This window comes from Symphalangus syndactylus, chromosome 11 (genome assembly GCF_028878055.3).
Source record: "Symphalangus syndactylus isolate Jambi chromosome 11, NHGRI_mSymSyn1-v2.1_pri, whole genome shotgun sequence".
NCBI classification, from domain to species: domain Eukaryota; kingdom Metazoa; phylum Chordata; class Mammalia; order Primates; family Hylobatidae; genus Symphalangus; species Symphalangus syndactylus.
In genome coordinates, this window is record NC_072433.2 from 73724262 (window position 1) to 73743783 (window position 19522).

Here is a 19522-nt window from a genome sequence, read left to right on the forward strand (position 1 = left end):
CCAGGCTAAAACTAAACCTACTCTTAATTTACAATCCAGCAATCTTGTTTATTGGTATTTACCCAAAGGAGTTTAAAACTTATGTGCACACAAACATCTGCATATGGTGTTTAGGTGTTTACGGCAGCTTCATTCATAATTGCCCAAAATTGGAAGCAACCAGGATGTCCTTCAGTCGGTGAATGGATAAATAAACTGTGATGCATCTAGACAATGGAATATTATACAGGGTTAAAAAGAAATGAGCTATCAAGCCATGAGGAGTTATGGAGGAACCTTAAATGAATATTACTATGCAAAAGAAGCCAATCTGAAAAGGGTATACACTGCATGATTCCAACTGTATGACATTCTTGAAAAGGCCAATCTATGAAGACAGTAAAAAGATCCATGGTTGTTAACGAATGGGCAAGGAAGGAATGAACAGGCGGAGCACAGAGGATTCTTAGAGCAGTGAAACTACCCTATATGATGCTGTAGCAGTAGACACAGGTCATCATATATTTGTCTAAACCCATAGAATATGCAACACTAAGATTGAGCCCTAATGTAAACTATGGACTCTGGATGTTAATGATGTGTCAATGTAGATTCATCAATTGTAATAAATGTATCTCTCTGGTGGGAATGTTGATAATGAGGGAGGCTATGCATGTGTCAGGACAGAGAGTAAACCGGAAATTTCTGTAACTTCTGATCAATTTTGCTGTGAACCTAAACTGCTCTAAAAATAAAATTTATTTTAAAAACTATGAAATAAGTTTATTTTCTGATCCCAAAGCAGGATCTCACAATAACTGTTTCAATATAAGGCCTATATTTGGAAACCATTACAAACTTCTAAAAATTGTCACATTTGATAATATTTTAAATTAATCACATATATTGAGGAAAATTGCATGAATAGATCTCCAAAATCATGGGCTTTTGTTTATTTGTTCTGTGACTTATTTTTGGAATTTCTTTTATGATGGCCCCTCTTCAGGATAAAATTGAGGAAGCTAATTCATATCCCTTGGGGTGAAGAATTTCAAATAATTCCTCATGAGTGACGTTATCTTCCCCACTCTTTTACTCTTTTCATTGAATCTGAAGAGATGTTGAATATTATTAAGATTATTATTTCAAAAGGACTTTAAGACAATTATTACATCTCCATCTTCAAAAGACAAGGTCCATTTCATTCTCCATTCGAAGGACACCAGCTCTTCACAAAATGATTCTCCGTATCTTGAATGTTGAATGAGGCGCTTTTCTCTTCTGCCTTCTTCACATGCTATCCGGTAAAAAACAGAGTGCTGCCATGAGAATGTTGCAAAGAAGGCCAATCATTATACAGACGAAGGCTGAAACTTTAACTCACAATATTATAACTTTTATATTTTTTTTCAGTCACCTTCATTTCTAAAAATAAAATACGAGTGTCTACTTCAGGAGACTCTGGATCAAGTCCAATTAGCTTTCTATTATTTAAAAACACTATTGACCTTTAAAATCCTCTCTTTACAAATATTCAAACCAGGGAGTACAGCACTTATTAAACAGCATTTTCCAGTTTGTTTCAATTTTCTTTTTTCTGCTAGATTTTTAACTCCTTGAGAATAGAGAACCTAAGGCTGGTATATACCCACACACACCCATCTCCCCGATGCCAACATAAATCCTGGTACATTGTGGCTAATCATTTATGCTTAATTGCATTGATTTGATACTTAATTCAGATGGCCAGATGTAGATCAGCTTGTTAAAACAGATATATGATAATGTTGTATCTGAATGTATAGAGCATTAATCATGCCAACATTGAGACTGTTCAACTATTTTTAAAAAAATGTTAATGTGTTTAGTCATTTCTGATATTCCTGTCAATTTAGCATATCTCTTTTGAATCAGAAAATACTTTGGTTCAACTTCCTCTGATTTGTTTATGCTGTTAGGGAACCTGTGTGTAATTCTATGTCAACTCAGCCTGTATTCTGCTGTCCCCTGTATAGAATTTTTCTCATCCCCTCCACTTTTTGATTAAATTTCCTTTCCTTAAACTATCCTTGCTTCTTTTCTTTGCTGCATCCAAAATTAGGTATAGGACACAACTAGAGGGAAAAAAGGGGCTCATTTACCCCCAAAACTTTTATAAAATATTTCAGTATATATGTAAGGTCATCAGATGAATTAATTTAACAAACATTTATTGTCTGTTCTGTGCCAAAGCTGTGTGCTAGGTGGTGTGAATTGAGAAAGTTTTGCTCTTTAAAAGGAGTCCTAATGTAATGGACTCTATTGTACATATCTAACTATTCTTTTTCATAGGAAACTCTAATTATTTTCCTATTTGTATTATTTTCTGTGGTGGTTTTGGGGTTATCTGAAAATTCCAGATTAAATTTAATTAATTAATGATCAGACTTACTAGGCTTGTTGTATTCCTTTCTAGTCTACGTATTAACCCATTCCACCATTACGTAATAATAATAATAGTAATAATGCTTATTGAGTGTGTATTATGCTACAGCATTAAACACTTCATATACAATATTCCATTTAGAGTTGTTAATAAGAACTATAATCTCAAATTTTACAAAAGCTAGGTGAATTGGAAAAATTTACACAGCTGGTAACACAGCTAGGTGCAGAATTCCAAACAGCTATTTCTGACTCTGGACTCTTTATCCTAACACAATAAACACTCATCTTACTAAATTAAAACAACATGCAACTTGGTACATTTTCTTCTCACCCATTAAAAAAAATTAAACTATTTTTGAAAATGGCTTTTATTTCTCTCCTTTGCTTCCCACTTTCTTATGGATAAGTCCATTTAAAGAATAATAAATCAACCAGAACTGAGCAAAACAAAAAGGCCAGAAACATGAGGGGGAAAGAATCTCAAGTGCCAACTGTTCTGTTGTTATTGTTGTTTTTAAGTGAAGAGTTCAGTAGGCTTTTTACATATACATTTTAAAACCCTAGTTACGCTTGTGAGAGTAAGACCCAGTGCCCTCTATCCAAGACCCTGTCAAAAATGTCTTTGATAGGCATGAGACTATGCCAGAATGCTTTAGCTTCTCTTTAAAATAGATAAAATTGGTATGTACCTCACAAGATAAATTGAGCAATTCATCATTTTCTGTTGAATTCTTAAAGAAAGTTGGGTGAAAAATGATAAGTAAATGAATAATAGAAGAAAAATGAGGGAGTGCTGGGTATGATGGGATAGCTTATTCAATCACTTTTTGAAATAATGAAATTTCTCACTATCAAAAGCCTGAATTCATTGGATAGTCTTATTCATTGTATAAGTCTCTATTGAGTATGTATAAATCTATGTTGAGTATAGCATAATTTATACCATTATATATATATACACACATTGAGTACAGCGCACTTTACACCATTATATATATATATATATATATATATATATACACACACACATAGACATGTATGTGTGTGCCTACATATGCATACGCTTATATATACACATATACAGTTTCACATGTTCCATAAGTTAAAATTTTATTAATAACTTTCTTCCTCACATAAACAGTGTTTCATCAAAATTTTTAGAAAGTCAACATTTTCTAAAACTTTTTAGGTATAAAATATATTATAATTATGAAAGTTTTGACCAAAATAAAAATAAAAAGCCAGTGGGCAACAAATTGGACCATAATTGTCACTGTATTAGATAAGGCAAAACTGTTCAGGACAAAGAAATACAATAGACTCAGAACACTTTGAATATTAACAAGACTTTTTCTTGAACACAATATCTATTGAAATCATATTAAGGAAAGAAAATACCCCAACATTTAAAAGTGTCAATAATGGTTTAATATAGAGCATGAATGCAAAGGGAATAGACAGCCTGTGCAAACATAAGCTTATCATTTTGTTCATATACCAAACAACACACATTCTGTAGAATAAGTACTTGGTTGATACATACAGGTTAAACATGTGCATAACTACACAATCAAGAAAATCTTACCATTTCTGTCAATACACTGTATGCAAAGTGGCAATAAGATCACACTTAACAATCTCCAAAAGAAAATGAGAGAGAATGAAACACCAAAAGCAATAGGTCAGGAGAGAAGCAGAATTGTGGGAGGAAGAGGAGAAGGCCATTATGAGTATCAGTAAGTATAACAAAATACATCTGAAATCGATAAGCTGCTCAAAACAGATATTTGGAATCACAGAAATGAAACTAATTATTTCCCTGGCATTTCAAATACCAAAAAGTATCCTCAAAGCTCCATTTTTCCCCTTTGCCTTGGTACAAAGTGTCTTTTCTATCCATGTCTTCCTGCAGAAGGTTTCAAGTTTGATTTTTTACATGTATATCAACAGAAGGCTAAAATATTAACTTCGAACCTCAATTATTACTAAATCATAATCAGAGCTTAATGGAATAACCCTTATGAAAAAATAAGGCTTATTCTGCATAGATTATTTCAAAGAAATAAACATGGTAAAGGGAGGCATGGTGTCACCAACTTAGTAAGTGGTGAAAATACCCAGACATCTAAGCTGAACAATCAAAGGAAATCCAACAGAGTATTAGAGTTAATAGGGAAGAATCAATAGGAAATGGTGATATGATAGAAATTGAAATTGACACTTTTAAACTAGATAGAGAAAGCGGATATTTTGTTCAGTGGATATACCAGCATGGCTTTGTGTCAGAATTACCTGTTGGTTAGATATTTTAATGAATAAAATACTGGTTGAGCTGAAGGCCAGTCATCAGCCTGGCATAATATTTAAGGTCCTCACAGTATGTTACAACATTGGTAATATTTATATAAATAGAGAAATAATCTAAGAACAGTTTATCTTGATTATATTGTCATCAGTGAGAAAGAGTTGATTGATGATCAGTCACTACAAAGAAACAAATAGGAGGAAAATGTAGTAGGCTAAGCTGCTAAAAAAAAGAGTACAAAGAAATATTTTTAATTATTCAAGTGAAAAAAATCAAACAATTTTAAAAAATAAACTTCAGTCATAAGAACTGTATAAAATTAAAATATTATGCAATTATAATCAACTCTATTGATTATGTAATTATCCATTTTGCAGACACCAGAACCAAGACCTCAGACATGCTCTTCTTCCTAGCTGGACTAAGCAATTGATTAAACTCACTACCTGCTGCCTTCTGCTCTTGCCACCCTCCATATCAAAAGAAGAAAGAAAGGAAACAAACCTTGTGGACTATCCACAGGGTAACACAAGAAGGTAGTGCTCAACCACTGCTTCAAAAATCATTTCTTAATCTACATGAATATTGCATAATTTAAACATCTCCATGCATGCAAATGGGTTTTGCTAGAGGATAAGCATCCTGAGAAGTTCAGCATCTGCAATTAGCAGCTGTTATCTTTAAATGAATTTACTGAGGTGAAATTCACAACACATAAAACAATCCATTTTAAAGTGAATATATTTGTCATTTAATATATTCACAATGATGTACAATTACCATCTCTATCTCATTCCAGAATATTTCCATCACTCCAAAGTAAAGACTCTTACCCATTAAGCATCTTCTCCCTATTCTGCCCTCTCTCAAGCTACTGGAAATCACCAATCCATATTCTGTCTCTTTGAATTTACCTATTCTGGATATTTCCTATAAATAGGGTCATACAATATGTGACCTTTTGTGTCTGGCTTCTTTCACTTGGCACAATGTCTTGGAGGTTCATCCATGTTATTCCATATATTATGACCGAATAATATCCCATTGTATGTATATACCACAATTTGTTTATCCATTCATTAGTTGAGAAAAATTTGGGTTGTTTTCTCACCTGTTGGCCATTTTGAATAGTGCTGCTATAAAATGTGTGACCATGTACTTTTCTGAGTATCTGTTTTTAATTCTTTTGGGTACATATCTAGGAGTGGAATTGAAGGGTCATGTGGGATTTCTGTTTTTAACTTTTTGAGAAACCATTGACTTGTTTTTCATAGCAACTGAATAATTTTACATTCCGACCAGCATTATACAATGGCTTTAATTTTTCCACATCCTTGCTAACACTGTGTGCATGTGTGTGTGTGTCTGTGTGTTTACAACCTAATGTGTATGAAGTCATCCCTCATTGTGATTTTGCTATGCATTTCCCTAATGACTAATGATACGAGTATCTTTTTAAGGGTTTGATGGTCATTCGTATAGTTTCTTGGTAAAATTTCTATTCAAGTCTTTTACCCTCTTTTTAATTAGATGGTTTGTCTTTTGTTGAACTGTAAGTGTTCTTTATATAGTATGAATATTAGACTTTTATCAGAGATATGATTCACAAATATTTTCTCCTCCATTCTAGATTGTCATTTTATTTTTTTGATAACATTTTTGGTACATACAAGCTTTCAATTTTGATGAAATCCAATTTATCCATATTTATGTTATTGATGTCATAACTAAGAATTCATTGCCAAATCCAAGGTTATGAAGATTTACCCCATGCTTTCTTCCAAAAGTGTTGATAGTCACACTTATATTTATGTTTTCAGTCCATTTGGGGTTATTTTTTATATATGGCATAAGGTAGAGATTCAACTTTTTTTGCATTTGAAAATCCAGTTGAAATTACATATGAGCTTGAGAATTGGCATTTCCATTTCTGCAAAAAAAAAAAAAAAGACTACTGGCATCATAATAAGGATAGCATTCTGCATTGAAACTGTAAATCACTTTGGTTAGTATTCATATCTCAACATTACTTTTACCCTTCTATGAACACAGACGTCTTTCCTTTCGTTTGTCTTATTTAATCCCTTTCACCAATAGCTTTCAGTATATTAGCTAATTTAATTTCTAGGTATTATTATTCTTTGGAATGTTATTATAAATGAATAAATGAAATTGTTTTTGTAATTTTGTTTTTAGATTACTTGTTCCTGCTATGTAGAAACAAAACTGATGTTTTCTGTGTTGCTTTTGTAATCTCTAACTTTACCAAATTTGATTATTTGCTCCAGAATCTTGTGTGCGGGTATGCACACTCACACGTGTGCCTATTCTTCAAGATTTTCTATATATATGATCATATCTGCGAATAAACAATTTTACTTCTTCCTAATTTGGATACATTTTCTTTCTTTTTCTTGCCTAGTTGTTCTGGTTAGAACTTACAGTACAATGTTGAATAGCCATGGTCAGGATGGGCATCCTTGTCTTGTTCCTGATACAGTCTTTCACTATCGAGAATAATGTTAGCTATAGGCTTTTCATAAATGTCTGTGTTTAAGCTTTTATAGGAACAAATATAACAGCTTGCAAATAAAAAGATGCCTGTGTTCAAGCTTGAAAATTCTCTAACAGTTTAAGCTGTTACAACAAATTACCATAGACTGGAAGGCTTATAAACAACAGAAATTTATTTCTCACACTTCTGATGGCTGAGAAGTCCAAGATTAAGGTGCTAGCAGATTTGGTATCTGGTGAGCTGTTTCCCGATTCAAGGATAGCCATCTTCTCCCTATGTTCTCACGTGGTTGAAAGGGCAAGGGAACTCTCCTCCAGGATCTCTTATTATAAAGACACTGATGCCCTTCATGAGGGATCTGTCGTCATGACCTAATTAATCATCTACCAAAATCCCACCTCCTAATCACATTGGGAATTAGAAGTTCAATATATAAATTTTTAGAGAAAAGTATTCAGCCAATAGCAACATCTTTCACCATGTCGTGGAAGTTCCTTCTATTTCTTTTTCTTTTCTTTTCTTTTTCTTTTTTTTTTTTTTAAGACAGGGTCTCACTCTGTCACCCAGACTGGAGTACAGTGATGCAATTATAGCTCATTGTTACCTTGAACTCCTGGCCTCTGGCCCCAAGTGATCCTCCCACTTCAGCTTCCTGAGTAGCTAGGACTACAGGTGTATGTCCCTATGACTGGCATATATATATATATAAAATATATATACATATATATATAATATATTATATATACTATGTACAGGGTCTTGCTATGTTTCCCAGGCTAGTCTTGAACTTCTGAAGGGAAGCAATCCTCCTGCTCAGTCTTTCTAAGTACTGAGATTATAGGCATGAGCCTATAATCTCCTTATAGGCTCATTATAATTAGGAGGTTGGAGCATCCAACCTCCTAATTTTTCATAAGTTTTTTCTTTATCATAATAGGATGTTGGACTTTGTCAAATTATTTTAGATGTTATTTTTGAGAAATTATATATTTTTTAAAAAAACATTGACTAAGAAAAACTAACTGAAAAGCTATAATGATAATCTAGTTCTTGTAACTTAAAAAAATGTATGTGGTAGAGAATTGCACGGGCAATCATGAGCCAGTAAGCTCAAACTCTGAGAATAGAATAAATCATCTAATAATCAATTTGTAATCATCTAGCAGAATATGTTAGTAGATAGCAAATTATATGAATTTAGGAAGTACTAATAAAATCTGAACAAATTTAATTTTTTCTATGAGACAGGAAAAGGTTATATAAAGAGGCTAGATTAGTTAATACTAGATAATCTTGTGTTTGAGTAACACTGTTTTGTTTTTTAGTTCACAGAATTGCCGTTTATAAGCCAGAACCAAATAGTATGAGTTTAAAAGAGCTTTCTACTGAAGGCAAATATCAAATTTTAAGTGTCATTGGTACATAAGAGAAACTTAGCATGTTTGTACATATTAAAGGAGATGTAAATAATTTCCATTTTGGGTAGTTACAAATAAAGCTGATGTAAACATTTCTGTACAAGTTTTTATATGATAATGTTTTTCTTTCTCTTGAGTAAATATCTGATGTATTGGTTTTCCATTGTCACTACAGCAAATTATAACAAATTTGTGGTGTTAAACAACACCTATTTATTATCTCATTATTTTATAAGTGCAAATTTTACGCACAGAGTCTCTCAACTGACTTGTCTGCTTAGAATCTCAGAAGGTTGAAATCGAGGTGTCAGCAGAACTGCACTGCTCACAAGACTATGGAATATTTGTTGTCTAACACATTCAGGATGTTGGCAGAAATCAGTCCACTCTCCCTCTTTTCATGCAGTCCCCTCCATTTTCAAACCAGCAAGGTTCATTGAGTCCTAATACTTTGAGTCTACCTCATTTTCTCTTCCTTCAGCCACAATAAAGCTCCACATGTAACAGATCACATGATTATATTGCTCTCCTGAATAGTTTAGAATTATCTCCCTATTTTAAATAAATTGATTAGTAAAACTTAGTTACATCTGCAAGGTCCAATTTACCAAGTAAAGTAACACTCCAGAGTGTAATACCAGAAGATGAAGGTTATGGGGGCCAAAATTCTGTCTACATAACTTGGGCCATGATAAGTGTATGTGTAACTTACTGAAAAACAAAAACCAAAAACAGAGAACACTAGATAGCTGTTGTCTGTCTTACATAGTTTTTGCCAAGCGATCTGCTGTAATTAACTTTTGCTCCTTTACAACTAGGGAGTCTTTTTTCTTTGATTGTCTTCACAATTTTTCTCTTCATCTCTACTTTGTACTAAATGTTTTCTATTAACTGTCACCACTACCTTATCAGTTTGAGTATAATGCATCTGCATGTATATTTTCTTTTTTAAAAAACTATTTTCTGTTTGTTTTGGCTTGGTTTGCTTTTCATTCTGTGTGAAGTTCTCTTAGCTGGAAATCTGCATTTCATGTCCCTCTCATTATTTTAGAAATCCTCAGCCATGGTCTTTTCAAATATCTTTTATCTTCTTGTTTCTCTCTCTTCTTCCTGTAATTCCACTTAGGCACATGTTCACATTTCATATTATTCTGCATCTCCTGATGGTCTACTCTGCTTTCTTTTTTTTTCCTCTTCTCTTTCTGTTTTAATTTATATAATTTTTATTGACCTATATACAATTTTATCAATTATTTTCTTGGTTCTGTTGAGTTCAATGATGAGCCCCTCGACATCACACTTCATCTCTCTTGCTATGTTTTTACTTTAATTCTAGAATGTCACTAATTCTTATTGTTTTTTCTTTTCTTTTTTTTTTTTTGGTCTTGGCTGAAATAACCCCCAGTCTCTTCAGGCATGTTGTCTTTTCTTTTAGGGGCTTAGAAATATTACTCAGAAAGCATTTTTTAATTCCTTAACTTATAGTTTCAACATCTGGGTCATCTCTGAATCTTCTGTTGAATGCTTTGTTTCTTGTATGTTTCGCTTTTCTTCTCTCTTGTGTACGACATAATTTTTCATTGTATGTCAGATACAGTACATAGAACAACAGAGACAAAGGAAAGAAGTATTTGTGATGAAATGGGCATGCCTTTTTTTCTACTATGACTTTAGTCTGGGAGGTGAGTTAAAATTGCCAGGAATTATGCATTATTTGGGTATTGTTTTGCCATAGACACTTCTAGTGAATCATCAGCTCTAAATTCCCCCAGTAGTACTTTGTATTTACAGTTTTGGTTGAATTATCAGGGAGCTTCCATTTATGGTCCAGCTCCGCTCGCAGCTTTATCCCTTCACTGTGCTTTTGCATCTCATGGAGAGTGTCTCTCCCTGTGCATTACCTTTCCCCACTGGTTACTTATTTCTTGTTATTTACCCTCACTGGCATAGTAGTGGAAGGTAAGGAAGGTTATCTCTTTTTCTGATTCAGCCTCATTTTTATGTAGGGCCTTCATCCCTGGTACTCAGGTATGGGATTTTCTCAGTTATTCTAATTTTCCTCCTGTGATAGATTTATAATGGTCCTAACCCATCTCTTAGTGACTTACTTCTGTTATTTATGAAATATTGGATTCGGTATATCTCTGTGGGTTTTTTTTTGTTTGTTTTGTTTTTTGTTTTATTTTGTTTTTTTCCTGTGGTAGCTTCCCTTCTCCAAGGCTTATCTACCAAAAAATACTCTCCTGGCCACCCTCAGTATTTCTCATGCCCACTCAGGAAGGTTGTACAGTTGAGCTTGCCATGTATGCTGCTCTCAGTGTTCCATACTCGCATGTGAGACTCCACTCAGATGTTAGCAATATGTTAAAATTGTAGCAGACTTGTTTTTATCTGTTTTTAGGCTTGCCTTGTCTACTTCTGTCTACTAACAGGGGTGTTAGTACTTGTGCCCTATCTTTCTTTAAATTTCATGCTGGCTTTTTCTGTGACTTCAACTCTTTGGATTCAAGAAAAAATAATTTTATATATTAGCTAGTTTTCTCTCATTGCTATGGTGGGAAGAACACTCTTCAGTTTACTACGTATTTAGAAGAGACCTAAAGCCAATTATTGTGTGTATGTGTATATATATATATATAACGAATGATCATATGATCATACGTTTGGATAAATAGGTCCTTGAAAACAAGGACTGTGTTTTTATTTACATTCTTTTTGTATACATTGCCTTTGTCCAAAGAGTACTACATCTCAAGATCACAAGATGGCTTCCAGAAGCAATGGGGAATCAAGCTTCATTATCATATTTTACAGGAAAGATGTTCCATAATGTAATCTCTAGACTAAGCAAATTCAACGTAAATAAAAGGTGAGACATTTCATTCCAGTAGAGATACGAGGCAAAAAAATCAATATCAAGATGATCTGAAGATTATTGAAAATGCCAGGGAAGTGAAACGCCTTTTCCAAGATTAGGTTTCTTTGCAAAAGAAAAAGTCTAATGTGATATAAACCAAAATATTAAATAATTTGACTCTATAGGTTGGAATCTTAAGGAATTATGTTTTTATGGTAATTCTACAAGTGTATTATTACTTCTAAATTTCAAAAATGAAGAGAAAGGCAGTTTCAATGAACTAAAATAAGTTATTTCTTTTTTAAGAAAAGGAAAAAGTTTAACAGATTCCTAACATAAATATTCTAACCAATAAAAAGTTGGTCTTTTTTTTAGTTTCTTTGTTTGTTTTGTTTTGTCTTGGCCTCTTTTATTCACAGGGTTTGCCTGAGATATATCAGCAAATATCCTAGCCTGTGCTATTGACCTTGGGTAACACTCACTATCTCACAGATGTATATATTTACTTCCCATCTTTCAGCAGACAATCTACACTTATGCTCTGGCAGAACTTTATTTTTTTGTATCTTCAACCCAGAAATGTTCATCTTTGTTTTTGCATATAATCTTCTGCATGCACTCCCTATACCTGTTGATTTTTTACTTCATCCAAGCCTACTGACTGTAAATATTGGCATTATCCCTTATTCCTTCTTTGTCTTGACTTTTATAATCAATCCCTTATGATGTTCTGCAAATTCTATCTCTAGAAGGGTCCGTATTTCCAAGCCCCATTTTCTACCCACTATAACTTTCTCCTTTCATCATTCCTACCTGAATCATTGCAGTTTCAGCCCCACTGACCTTATCATTTTTCAAAATTACTCAACACAGAGGATCTCTGTCATTTTTCAAAATTACTCATCACAGATCTCTTTACAAAATAAGTGAACTCATAGCATTCCATATTTTAACAAATGCAATAATGTCTCATATTTTGCAGAATTAAGTGGGGCTCCAATGTATATAGTCTTTCCTAGACTCTCATTCTTTTATTTGTCTGCAAGTCTTAGACTGAGTTATATTATTCACAGACTGAATGTTTCATGAAGACTACCTTGACCTAAACTAAACCCTAACCTCAAAAGGTCTGAGCTAAATGCTCTTCCTAGCATTCTCAGCCTTTATGGTTACCAGGAGAGTCCACTCTGACTTCATTTCTGCAAACACTTCTTGAGTGTTTAAAATATGCCAGATGTTGTACTAAATATTGTATATGTTTTTGTCATTAATTCTCACAATTGACCTATGAGATATTAACTACTATTTTCTTAATTTGATTGCTGAAATACTTATTCACAGAGAGATTAAATGGCCTATATTCACATCGCTAGGAGATGGTAGAGCCAGTACTAACATCCAGGCTGACTACAGGATATATGCTCCTCATCACAAAACTACCCTCTAATTTTATTGATCACTTGAGTGCAAGAGCAAATATTTAATACTTCTAAATATTATTTATTCTTTCATGGTTTAATTTGAAATGTCTAATTTTTCTTCCCAGTGGTTTGCAAGTTTTGAAACAAGAATTTTTATTCTATTACTTAAGTCTGTAATTCTTAGCAGTACATTGTATATAGTTGGTATTAAATAAATGTTGGGTGAGTCAACCATTTTATTCTTACAGAATCTCCTAATCTTTATGTTAGAGTTAGCTGATGAGTTAATCCTAGTGATTCTTATCATGCCACTAGTTTGCTCAAAAACTTTCAATGAATCTCTACTTCTTTTATATAAAAGCCCCAATTTCTCACACTAGCCTTGGGTAATTCCATGGTCTACAGCTAACATTCCTTTTAAATGTCATATTTCACTACCTTTTTTACAAAGACTCTGCTTGTCCCAAACTTGCTGTTTTCCTTATATACTCACTTTTTTCCATCTTTTTTGCTTTGGCTCAATAGGTTCCTTACATCTAAAAGGCACTTCTTTTTCTCACCTTCAAATGATCAAATTCAAAATTCAAGTTCTCTGTTTTATTCATGTCAGCCATCTAAACAGCTATATTATCTGCACCATTTCAGCGGTCCAATGTCTAATTTATCATTGTTTCTCCAATGTGATATATCTCAATACCTTGCAAATAACAGGATATTCAATAAATGGTAAATAAGACAGTGTGAGGGGATAAAATCTTAATATAAATTGTACATATCCCAAATTTAAGCAACATGACATAACTTTTATAAATGTTTTAAATGAGATAGTAAAATATATTATTAAAATAGAGATAATAGTCTTTTCAGGAAAATTAAATGGACTTGGATTAAACCTAGAGAATGCAGTAACTCTAATATGCTTTATTGCATAAATTGTAAGTAAATTTACAACACAACGAATAGAAAAGAAAAGAGCATTAACAAATTATGTCTTTAGACCAGAGGTTAGAATGGAGAAAGATTTTATTCCAGTAAGGATTGAAATAATTGTTTTGTGAGAGTATATACAAACTCTGGCCAGGCGCGGTGGCTCACGCTTGTAATCCCAGCACTTTGGGAGGCCGAGGCGGGCGGATCACGAGGTCAGGAGATCGAGACCACGGTGAAACCCCGTCTCTACTAAAAATACAAAAAATTAGCCGGGCGTGGTGGCGGGCGCCTGTAATCCCAGCTACTCGGAGAGGCTGAGGCAGGAGAACGGCGTGAACCCAGGAGGCGGAGCTTGCAGTGAGCCGAGACTGCGCCACTGCACTCCAGCCTGGGTGACAGAGCGAGACTCCATCTCAAAAAAAAAAAAAAGAGAGTATATACAAACTCCATTGCTACTCTCATAAATATTTCTTAGAGTGAAGAATCTTTCTAGATATGTAGAAGGATATGCTGTTTTTCGACAGTGTATAGTGTAAAACAAACACAGGATAATATAAAATCAGAATTGAATTCACTTAACCTACAAATCAGATTTCTATTTCAAAAGTTAATGAGAAACTATATAGAAGAATTATATAGGTGTATTGGGGGAAAACCAATTAGTTTAATGTGCTAGATGGACTGTTGGATTTGAATTAGGGAAATAAGTTAAATATGAAAAACAAATGCTATTACTCGCTGTAAGATATTCTAAGTTTAATCTTACAATTCTAAACTTTGTACTAGTAACTTGACTTTGTAGGCAATTCTATGCAAAGAGATAAATTACAGAGGTCAGTTTTAGCTTACATTTCTAAACTGATGCATTGCGTTTTTGCTTTCCAGTGATTTAAGAAGGAAAGAGAAAAGATTATACTCATTTATCTTCCCTAACAATATCTGCTTTCCACACCATACTCTGCATCTCTAAGTTTAATGTTTCAATAGCAAATAATTCAGTAGAGAAACGGCCTTTCTAAGGGAATATTTTTGTGGCAAGATAATTTTTGAAATATCCATTTATGACTTCTTTTTATATGTTAGCTATTTCTTTTCTAGTAGGCTCTGCTCTGCTTGCCTTCTGAAAGATTTGTGGTGGGTCTTCCAGGCTTTTGTTTCTGAACAAAATTTACTGAGACCTATTGAGGAGAACATATTTTTAAAGTAACAGAAGATCCAGTGAGAATAGGAAAATGGGAGAATAATGATTTATGCCAAATATTTTCTCAAATATCAGAATAAAATAATCACCCCTATTCAAAGCCACACCTCAGGCTTTAGCAGATAGAGAAAAGGGGACAGTTTGGGTCATCCTCAAAGACAGACCGTATACTGAATGGTATGTGTAGCTAGAATAATAATAGAGAAATGTCCTATCAAAGCCAACCTTGAAAAACATTGCTCCAGCACCATGGAGTTTCATGCAAAATGAGGCATTATTTGAAAACATAATCAGATTCTTCTATTGAATGAGCTGAGGTGTATGTGTGTTTAAAGGTGAATTTACCTACATCAGCAGCTATTTTTCTACTGGCTCTTATCCTCCATTGGCTGAGGATATCTCAACTGGCATTAATATCCTCCTATATTTTTGATTGTATACATAGAATTGTCCAGCTGCCATCCTCAAAAGTAGCATCAAAAAAATATCAGAACAGGAAACAAGGTACTTTCAGAGAACGCAAGTGTAGATGCATTGTTACCACTAAAGAGTAGGGAGTAGGGAGGGGAAGCCTGCACGCAATTACCCTTTATCCATGTGTCTGAAACCAGAAATAAAGCCAAGAGAACAAGGATGTTAATACAACCAAATTGGCATTCAAAAGAGTTCTGGCAGCAGTGTGGAAGGTGGGTTAGAAATTTTATTGCATGTTGTCGGACAAAACTGCCAAGATATGATGAGCTCAAAATTAAAAGTATGGCAGCAGGAAAGAGATACACAGATGAATTGGAACAATTTTATTGAGATGTATAAGACAGCCCTGAGAAACAAATAGATACGAGTAACAGAGCTGACAGCAGGTTTTTAAGAATCTGGTAGATAGTTGAAATGTTCTCTGACATGAAAAGGGTAGAGCACTTTTCAAAAAGTTTGTAAATTTCATATTGGACATGTTATTCTGAGAAATCTGTGAGAAGTACAAATTTAAGGTTTCAGAGTTAAAGAGAATGTTCTGAGCTGGATATAGTAACATTTTAGATATTTTTTTTAATTTTTGAGAAAGGAATGTTTTAGTATAAATAATTATCAAGAATTACAATTAAAGAAGTACAAATGGTCATAAATTGTATTGAAACTGTATGTTTAGTGAATTAAGTCACTGAAGCAGAAATAATTAAATAGTACAATATCTGAAAAATGAGAAGCTTGTGCAGAAAAGCAGGATGTATAAAGATATCATTCTCAGTAAACTATCGCAAGGACCAAAAAACCAAACACCGCATGTTCTCACTCATAGGTGGGAATTGAACAATGAGAACACATGGACACAGGAAGGGGAACATCACACTCCGGGGACTACTGTGAGGTGGGGGGAGGGGGGAGGGGGGAGGGACAGCATTAGGAGGTATACCTAATGCTAAATGGCGAGTTAATGGGTGCAGCACACCAACATGGCACATGGATACATATGTAACAAACCTGCACATTGTGCATATGTACGCTAAAACTTAAAGTATAATAATAATAATAATAATAATAAAAGATATTTTCTTATGTTGGCACAGTTTTAAGTTTCCAGACAACTTGGGAAATATATCCTTATTTAATACCCAAATCAGCTTATTAAAGGTACTTTGGAGATATCATTTTTATTTGGAGGATAGAGAAACTGCTGGCCAGAGAAAGCAAAATGTCTCTCTACAGTTAATAACCAGAGTTAATTACATAGATGTGGTGTCATTCTCACACCATCACTCCATCCATTATGCTCTATTTTTTTCAGGAAATTATAGATAATATCATAGTTACTCAGTAATTATGTCTTCCCTACACATTATAAATGTTATTTTTAAAGGCCAAAAATTTTTTTATCTGGATTCAAGGGTCAATCATTTGAATCTAGCAATAACAAACTACCACAAACAGGATGGTTAAACACAGCAGAAATGTTTTTGTATCATAGTCCTAGAGATATCTGAAATCAAGAGATCTTCAGTCCTAGACATATCTGAAATCAAGAAGTTAGCAGAGACATGCACCCTCTGAAACTTGTAAAGGAATCCTTTCTTTACTCTTCCTAGGTTCTTGTGGTTTGCCAGCAATCTTGTGGTTTGTAGAAGCATATATAGCTCCAATCTCTGCGTTGGTTGTATGTAGTGTTCGCTCTGTGAAATTCTGTTTTCATATAGCCTTCTTCTTATAGAGACACAAGTCATATTGGATTAGGAGCACCCTCTACTCCAATAGGACCTCATCTTAATGTAATGAATTACACCTCCAACAACCTTATTTCCAAATAAGGTTGCATTCTGGGTGATTGAAATTAGGAATTTGATGTATCTTTTTTTTTTAGAACGACAAAACTCAACCCATAGCACCAACCATATCTGAATATATTAGTAAATATTGTATACCTCTAAGTTTAATCAAACAAATGTATTTTAAATATTGGAAGACACGTTTAGAAAATTCAGAGATAAAACTTTTGCATAAATTACATTAACATAACACCCCCCAGAATTTTATAATACTTAATTGACAAAGACAAAAGAATGATTTATCTTCTTACATTCTAATTTATATAATTAATATTTTTATTTTCCATGGTATAAAACAGCATGCTTCAGTTTTAGTTTACTTTCTATAATTTTAAAATAATTTCATGATAAAGACATAAAAAGATCATTTTCACTATATTGATTTAAAAAGAATGTAATTTGCATTTTGTTTTATAGATAAACAAAAAAAAATTACCATGAGAAAATATTATGTATATATAAACTAACTTAACAGCTTTAAATATATATTTTAAATAAATAACATATTTGCCATTTATACAAACATGTCTTTTTTAATGAGATGATTAATTCATGTAAATTCATATTATATGCATAAAACCATCAAAATAATACTGACTTTAGTCTTTACTTGATTAAGGACTAAATTTAATGTATCTCTTTGTAGACTGACATAGAACATATATTCAAGATATATTGTAACTAAAGACATAGTCATACTGTTACTAAAAGTTCATTCAAAACATTCAAAATTTTTTACTGCATTTACCATGCCATTGAGAAAAGTAGATGTTTACTCTGCTACCAAGGAAAATGGTTTGAGGTAACTACATCAGAACACAGAACAAACTAAAAATTTAATAAATCTTACATTCTATTTATCTCCAAAATACATCAGGTCCATGTTTACTCAACAAAAGCAATCTAAATTAATGAGGTAATTGGAAATTCAGCAGTTAGAAATCCATTTTTTTCTCCTCTTTGATTGTAAGTGTAAAATAAATGAGGTCTATATCACTGCTTATAAATCATAGTTACTTTAAATAATGACTATTCATGTGCCTAATGTCTAGGAATTATAGTAAGAAAATAAATATTCATTTTTATAAATATTTATCATTCAACATTATGATATGCAAGCATATGTGATATGAAACGCAAGCAATGCACTCACGTACACAGTTAAAAGAGAAATCAGCAACTCAATGAATGTCAAAGGTCCTCTGAACAAACACAATTTTCAACTAATTTTAATTATGTTGGCGAATTCTGCTCAAGTGCTAGGTATGTGGAGTCAGTTGACCTTTGATGCCCAATCCTTAACTATTGGGAAATGACACTAGGAGAGCTCTTGTCACTTCCCTTATTCAAATTAAAGAATAAGCAAGGAGCTATGCTATCTATTCTCCTCTGTGAACTATTGTTTAAGGGTTGTAGAACCAAAGATATAGTTGCTGGCTTTTAAAAATTAGTACTTTGAGAAAATAAGATGAATGAAATCAAATCAAGTTTTCCTTTCATCAATTATAGATTAAATAATTTTTGTGGGATGATCTAAAATTCTATCAAGTATAAACATAGGGAAAACATGGTGAAATAGGTAAAAGCTAGAAATGCATGAGTTCACAGGTAGGCTCAATAGTCTTCCATTTAGATTTTCTTCTGTGAGCCATTTAACTTCTCAGTCTTCATTACCTCATCTTGCAAATAGGGAAAATAATTGTAACTTCCTCATAGGTCTATTGTTAAAACTAAATAAGACAATCCATATAAAGCAACTGACAGACAGTAACTGCTGCATACATTTTAGCTGTAATAATCGTTAATGTAGTGGTTCTATACAACTGTTTCTATGAGAAAATATTAAATCTAGCAAATGCTCAGAAGACAATTATTTCAAATTCTCAAGCTGTGTACATTTTTATAACAATCATTAATTATAATTATATAAATACATTATTACTCTTAATAATACCTCTACCCTCCACTTAATAAACGTAGCTCCACTATGGTCCCAAGTGACCAGACAGATATAAAAATGATGAGTATGCTTAACATAATCTAAGAAAATGTCAATTTTAGTCCCAACTTACAATATGTACAGAGGCAATTTTAGGCCAAACTTAATTCAATTTAACAGAATAAATTATATAGAATGTTTCAGAGGATTTA